Raw genomic sequence first — 7,039 nt, forward strand, 5'->3', positions numbered from 1 at the left:
TGGCATCAGCACAACCCAGAAGCCTTTGACATCTTCCATCAGGAGGCTTTGAAACAGTGAAAAGCAGGCAAACAGACAAAACACAGCCACTGTTTTATGGAGGGTCTCTTGTTTTCTCCTGTTTCCTTTCACACACCTCTGCTAGTTCAGCATCACGGACACAGTCTCCTTCTCTGGAGCTAATCAGTGCAGAGACCTTGTAAAAATTATCTTTTTCTTTCTTTTTTCTTTTAATCTGAAATCAGTTTAGGTTCCTGCATTGTGCTTTTTAAAAGCAGGGAAAATAGCTCCCCTCACCTTTTTGTCTCTTTTTGTTTTGAAAAAAGTAGATTTTTTTTTTCTGAAAAATGTGAAGGTTTAATGTTTAGGAGGCATTTGGCTTTGCATGAAAACCTAACTGGCATTTTCATTTTAGTCTCTGTATTCAGAAACATAACTTTTTGCACTATAAAGAAAACACTAAATGTCTGTGGGGTACCACAATATTGATATGGTGGAATTTGGGGAGATTCTGTGTTTCTGGGTTGGTTTTGATCAACTCTGTCACAAAAGAAATTATTCCATGTAGCAAATATCCCTATCACACTCTGAGGAGTCATGCAGTGGTCTGTGGGATTTCTCATCCGCCACAGTAACCTGTTTTCTCTCCAACTTCCATGCTTTGTATTCCAGTCTCTCCAAAGCTGGGGCTCTAATGCTGAGCTTGTTCTGAGAAATAGCCATGATCTCTTCCAGACCTATAAAAATAAATCTGATACAGTACTCTTAACAACCTGTAACTCCAAGTATTTAGTTGAGGTTGGCAAGACTTTCCCCTCTAGGGGAAAAAATAGTTTGTTAAACTGGTAACTGCTGGAAGCAGTGAAATATTCTGATATGTAGAGGCAGTAGTTAAATGAAAGCTATTGTAGATGATTTGTTTGTCATGCTTTTTGATCAAAAGAAGAAGAAAGTGTAGCAGAACTAATATTTTCAAATGTTTTCAGAAACCTTATTAGTTGGGTTTGATGTAAAGGCAGAAAATATGAATTAAAGATACAGGATCTAAGTTTGTGTAAAGAATGTTTTCCAAAATCAGCAGGAGATAAATCTGAAATGTCTGAGAGGTTTCATTTTCCATAAGCTCTCAGAATTATCTGCTGTTAATCACAACTCCCTTAAACCTGCCTGCTTAGGGATAGGACTGCATGTCCCAGATACTTTGTCTTCCTCTTGAGTCTGAACAGAAACAGCCTAAGGATGGATCATACACAAGTATGTGAAGGGGTTTCTTTCTCTCTGAAAAATAAGATGCAGAACTGTGTAACAAAATGGGGAAAATGGATTCTTGACTGGAAGGTGGACGTCTCCTTCCCACTTCATCCCTGCACATCCCTGCACAGGGGCCAGGCATTCCTCCCTAGGTGTGACAGAGATCTTTTACGTTGCAGGTAAAGGGGCTTTTAAAAATTCACAGGGTGTGGAAATTTTTAGTTCCAAATTCTATTTCAAAGAAGAAAATATTTAGCTTTTTTTTTTTTTAGAAAATAATAAAGATATAATAACTATTCAATGTCTTTCTGAGCCTTCAACCCATCATTCTTTATGATTTTTTTACCACCAGCTATGCTCGGGAGCACCTTGAGAAAGTCATTGAGTGCTGCACTTCATTGGGAATATTGAAAAGTCATTTGTGCTTTTTAAAACAAACCTGGGAAGTATTTTGGTTCCTTAAGGTGACCAATGAACCTAAGTGGAAGCCTGCTTCCATGAACACTGAAGTTATTAGCAGGGAAACAAGTTGGAATATTTTTCACAGCACTCATCTTTTGGATCCCTGGCTTTTCTCTTCCCCTTTATGGCACGAGGCCGTTTTGGGCAAAATGAGAAGTGAAGCTTAATAAACACAACTCTCCATTGGCTCTGCTTCATGCAAGTGAGCTAGCAAGAATTAAAGTCCTTAATGGATATTTAATGGTGGATGAAATGAGCTTTCTGCTTATTAGCACAGTGGCTTATTATAGAGTTGGTTGCCCTCCATAAAGTGCTCACCTGCCTCACCTCCCAGGCTGGTGCTGGAAACCCCAGCTCCCATGGATTAACTCAGATTCCCTCACTGAGCGCTCTTACAGGAAAACTCCTTTCAGAAGAAACACAGGCGTTGTCTTCCTGAGATTTGGGTGGAATTTGCTATTTCACTGAGGTTATCACGTTCTCCCCTTTGATGTCTCTTTATAGGGAGTCTTTAACGCCCCCCCCCTTCATTGCCAGGAGTCAAAGGTGAAAAAAAAAAAAAAAGAGTTCTCAGGGTTCTTTCAGTTTTCCTCCTCTGTCTGTTATACCATACATGTCGTGCTGAATTTTTAGGGTGGCTTTTCCTGACCTGAATGCAACTATCACATTTTTGGGTCCCTCCTTGGCTTGAGGTAGAGATGGAGATCAGAATGGGACCTAGAGTTTTTCTAAATGTCTGTATTAATTGTGATTTCAGTGTTGTTGATTTTTGCAAGAAATGGAGGCAGTGACTGATGTATAAAGAAACCCTTGGAGAAAGAAAGGTGTGAATCTTATAATGGTTTGAGGCCTTATAGATCTCTAGCTCCAACCCCTCTGCCCTGGGGAGGGACACTTTCCAATAGACAAGATTGTTCAAAGCCTCATCAAACCTGGCCTCAAACTCTTCCAGGGAGTCTGCAAGATTGCTGTGACACACGGGAGAATGAGCTACTGCTGTGGAAATTCATACTCATGCATGCACATTTCCAAAGCAGTGGACAGCCAAGACCATCTCCAGCAGGCAGAGAAGAGGTGTCTGGGCTGTGAAACCAGCAGGACTTCATGGACCTGGATCCTGTTTCCACCTCTGCTCCCTCCACGTTTTCTCTCCATGTGCTCATTGCTGGAGCAGGCACTCGACTTTCCATGGCTCACAGCTGTCCCAGCCAAGTCCGTTTATCAGCTCCTACAAAGCTGCATCTAATCTGCACTTAAATACTTACAGGTTCTCTCCCTTGTTTGACACAGGTAAAATATTATGAACTGCAAGGGGTTTGGCAACTGCAGTGCAGGCTGACATAAAATATGTGAGCAGCAATTCGCATAAAATAAGGGAGCTAGAGATTAGTGTATATGGTTGTATGAATAGAGTTGCAGGTCCTTATTTGAGGGTTTAAATACAAGATGTGAAAAATCATATGTTTGCCAGCATGGAAAATACTTTCTTATGCATTGTGGAAATCTGGGAGGAAATTTTTAGCTCCACCTGCAGTAACTGGTGTTGTGGCCATGGGTTTCAGTCAATCTGGATTTTTCCTCAGTTTTTTTTCACTGGAGACAAAAAACTACAGTTATGTACATGATGTTGGCCAGTGGCCTGTGTTGCACACTCAGCAGAAATGGCTGTAGCTATGGCATAACTCACAGTTACGGCTTGGACTCAACAAGAGGCACTGAGTAAGGCTTGTGAAAGGAGCCAACAATTTTCTTCCTCTCAGACTGAAATTTCTGCAGCAGCCTTGGCATAGGAATTATGAAATGATTCAAAAAGCAAAATATTTATTAAACAAATTACCTAAGGAGAACAATGGAAATTTTCTGCCTCATTTTTAAGTGACAATCCTGGCAGAGGCACTCAACAGCTTCTCTCATTTTAGAAATGTAGCCTGGTTTATAAATCATTCATCTGTGTTAACATGTCCAAGCTTGGGAGTAGTTTAGGAAGGTGTTTGTTTGCCATCATCACCTGGACCCCTGGGTATAAAGACCTTTTCCTGCACTGAAGCACAGAATATGTCATGTTCCTTGTCTGCCTCCTTCTCTTCTCTCCCTACGCTTGCAGTACTGAGGCTGGAGCAGGCAGAGGCAAGGTCTGGTCACCACACATAGCTTTTGCTTAAAAAGTCCAGAATTTAATTATTTTGCTGAATATCAAGGATTTTAAATTTTTTTTAAACTCATCCCAGAATTGGGATTATTGTTATAAGTGAGACCATGGAAACAAGAAGTGACTCTAAAGGCAGCAGAGGAGAGCAGGAATGGAGCTGGTGGGAAGCATGGGGGGTCCTTTGGCTGATGGATTATAGAGAACATTGGCTGGTGAGGGTGAGGTGACCACATCAGCTTGCAGACAGGGGACATGAGGGTCTCCCTCAAGTCCAAGCATGACAAGAATGGGAACCTTGGAAGTGGATGGCAGTGTTGCCTGGTGCTCTGGAAGAGCCAAGCACCTGGAGGGGTGGCGAGGAATGAGCGCTGTTGGGTGTTAGTGGAAGGGACCTTGGTGGGAAGTGGGCATCTTTGCAAAGCCGTGCCAGGGAAGTTACAGCTGCTGAGATGGGAGGTAAGGGGACAGCTGTAGGGGATTTCTGTGGTTTGAGCAGAAGGAAAAGGCCAGGTATCAGAAAAAAGCTGTGGGGGAGGAAGCCAGAGGCTTTGGGTAAGACATGCGCCCATAGCGCAAGGTGGCTGTGGTTTATTTACCTTCGAAAGGCTCTCAGCACTTTTCCCTACTGAGAAAGTTAAACACCATGAGTGTTAAGTACAGAGCTTCAGGAGGCAGAGGAATTAGCAGGAGTGGCTAAGTGAAAGCTTGGCTCTTCCCTCTCCTGAGGCTGATGTGGCTCTTCCCTCCCCACTCCATGTCTGCCTCTGCATTCCCTCTGCCAGAGGCAATGGAGGGCAAAAGATTGTGAGTGTGAGGTCAAGGCAGGAGCTGCTCCATCCGCCAAGCCGGGCACCCATCCATCCTCCAGCCCGCCTCTCGATGGAGCTGCCAGGGGATCACCTGCCCCCGGAGGATCCCCCCTGTGGCGATGGACAGCAGATCCCGCGCTGCCACATCAAAGTCTGTTTGCTCATTTCAAAAGGCTTTGGGCTCAATACTGAGCTACACAACACTTAGGTGTTGTCTGGCAACTTCCTCCTGCTGTGACAGGGTGATGGTAGGTTTGGACTTTCATCTCCGGGCCTTCCTTTGTCTCCTGGATGAATTGGGAGCTGACCTGGGCCAACAGGAGAGTCTCTCGTCGGGGAGATGAGCCAAGGCGCTGCATTTCCATTCTCTCCACACCTTCTGTGATGTGGGGCTGCGTGCATAATCTCCCAGGCTGTGGAATAGAGATGCTCAGTCTTTTCCTGTGTTCCTGACATAAATTTCCATTTCTCATATTCTGCTAGGCCACACTCTAGTGAAGTACTTTTTTTTTTTTTTAATATATCACTCAGCAAATCATTGTGAAGCTCTAAAAACAAGTAAAAATATCCCAGTTTTGACCTCTCAATCAGCACACATGAGAAAGGCATCCACCATGATTACTGGAACTCGTAAATGACCTTATGAGACTGCTGGAGATAACTCCCTGAAATTATATTAATTTCTTCTTCAACACTGTTATTTTCTTCTGTGTCATATGCAAGATGATTAAATGAAGGTCACCTAAGGTCAAAATATCTGTTCAGCAGTTTCTAGCCCATTTCCACACACATGCTCTGTGAGCAGGGGTTATAAACATGACACCAATTTCAATTATATATAGTGATGCCTAAGAAATAATGAGCTGATTTATGAGGGCTGTACATGGGGCTGGAACACATTTATTCAGTCGTGGACTCTTCAGGAAGATTAGTGCCTCTAGTGCACTGTATACTTTGGAAATGTGCAACATCTCAGGATATCAGCAGTAATACAGTATTATAATGTTAATATAATGTAGTTCCACTTCTGTGATGTCCTATTAATCAATCCTTTCAGTGATGTAACTCTGCTTATTTATGGACAGGAGATCCACCATTTAGGAAGAGTTCTCCTTTTTCTGGAGATTATTTGCCATTTTCATTTGTGAAAACAACAGAACCAAAGAAGAACCAGCTTTTCTTTGGAATAAAACAGGTATTTTCTTTATTGATAATTCAAATAATTAGATTATTTTGGTATACGTCCTTTGAAGAACAAACAACAATGCTATTCAAATAAACTTCTAGTTTATGGAGAGCATATTTTCACCCTCTATTAGTTTTCTTAGCTGCAGAGTTTTAGTTTATCACAGAAGAGGATCTGCACAGATATTTCTGAATTCATAAAACAAAAACAGGTCCTGCAAACCTAAGCTGAAGCTTGAAAATGTATTTTCTTCTAAGCTCTCCAGTATTTCTACTGTGGGAAGAATATAAAAAACGCACCTCTTTATAGGTTTAAAATGCCATGGTTTAAAAAAATTAAAAGGCATCAGGAAAGAAACAAGGAAGGGTGAGAAAGGGAATAACAGCCTAAAATTTTGTACCAAATTTCAAAAATGTTTCAGGTATGAACCAACCCATTAAAGGTGAGCCTCCATCGGTCAAGATGAAGAAAGGCTGCAATTCCTGGACAGAAAAAAAACAAGCAGAGAAAATGAGAAGAGCTTCAAATGAATAATTAATAATAAACAAATGAATGGATAAATAAATAAGTTCTGAAATCTTAGCAGATTCATCCCGCTGAGATGCAACGTGTCATTTTGCCTTCAGCGTTTCAGAATTCGCCTCGGTAATTATGTATTGCATTCGCTACTTAAACCCCTTATTTTTAAAATTAAAAAAAAAAAAAATCCAGCAAATACTTGCCTGATAGAGCAGTTGTCTATCTGAGAGTACGTAATTAGCCCCTTCCCTCAGCAACTGCTACCAGCTCCTGTCAGAGACAGGGGAGAGGAGAAGGTGTTTCAAAGGCTCGTTCTTATGCTTCATGGATTTTCTAATAGATTGAAAAAAACTAGAAAATGATGATATTATTAATGCCATCAGGTCCCTGGAGAGCTCTGCCACCACTCCTCCTGTGCTGGCAGCTTAAAACAGTCCTTGTAAGTAATAAATCATAATTAATAAAAATGACGAGAAAACACCATGTCTGAGCCTTCCCATTTAAAAGGGGAAGTAATTGTGTCCCAGTAGCCCTGTGTAGTGCTGGGGAGGTGTTGGGCACAGGAGGAAAGCCCAGAGAGTGTCCCTGTCACATCTCTCCCTGTTCCCAGCGATGCTCCCGCTGGGAATGCCAGCAGTGGATTTGGCTCGCTGGTTTTCACTT

General features: G+C 42.0%; 1 long non-coding RNA gene across 1 annotated transcript in view; it reads left to right on the forward strand.

Moving 5' to 3' along the window:
* LOC109145611 overlaps positions 1–6,486 on the forward strand; it is a 31,218-nt gene extending 24,732 nt beyond the window's left edge. The window contains exons 2-3 of the long non-coding RNA XR_002047085.3: positions 5,757–5,866; positions 6,279–6,486. This is a non-coding gene — a long non-coding RNA (uncharacterized LOC109145611). The remainder of the gene's footprint in view (positions 1–5,756; positions 5,867–6,278) is intronic.
* The last annotated feature ends 553 nt before the right edge of the window (positions 6,487–7,039 follow it).

The sequence above is a fragment of the Corvus cornix genome, chromosome 4 (assembly GCF_000738735.6).
Source record: "Corvus cornix cornix isolate S_Up_H32 chromosome 4, ASM73873v5, whole genome shotgun sequence".
NCBI lineage: Eukaryota > Metazoa > Chordata > Aves > Passeriformes > Corvidae > Corvus > Corvus cornix.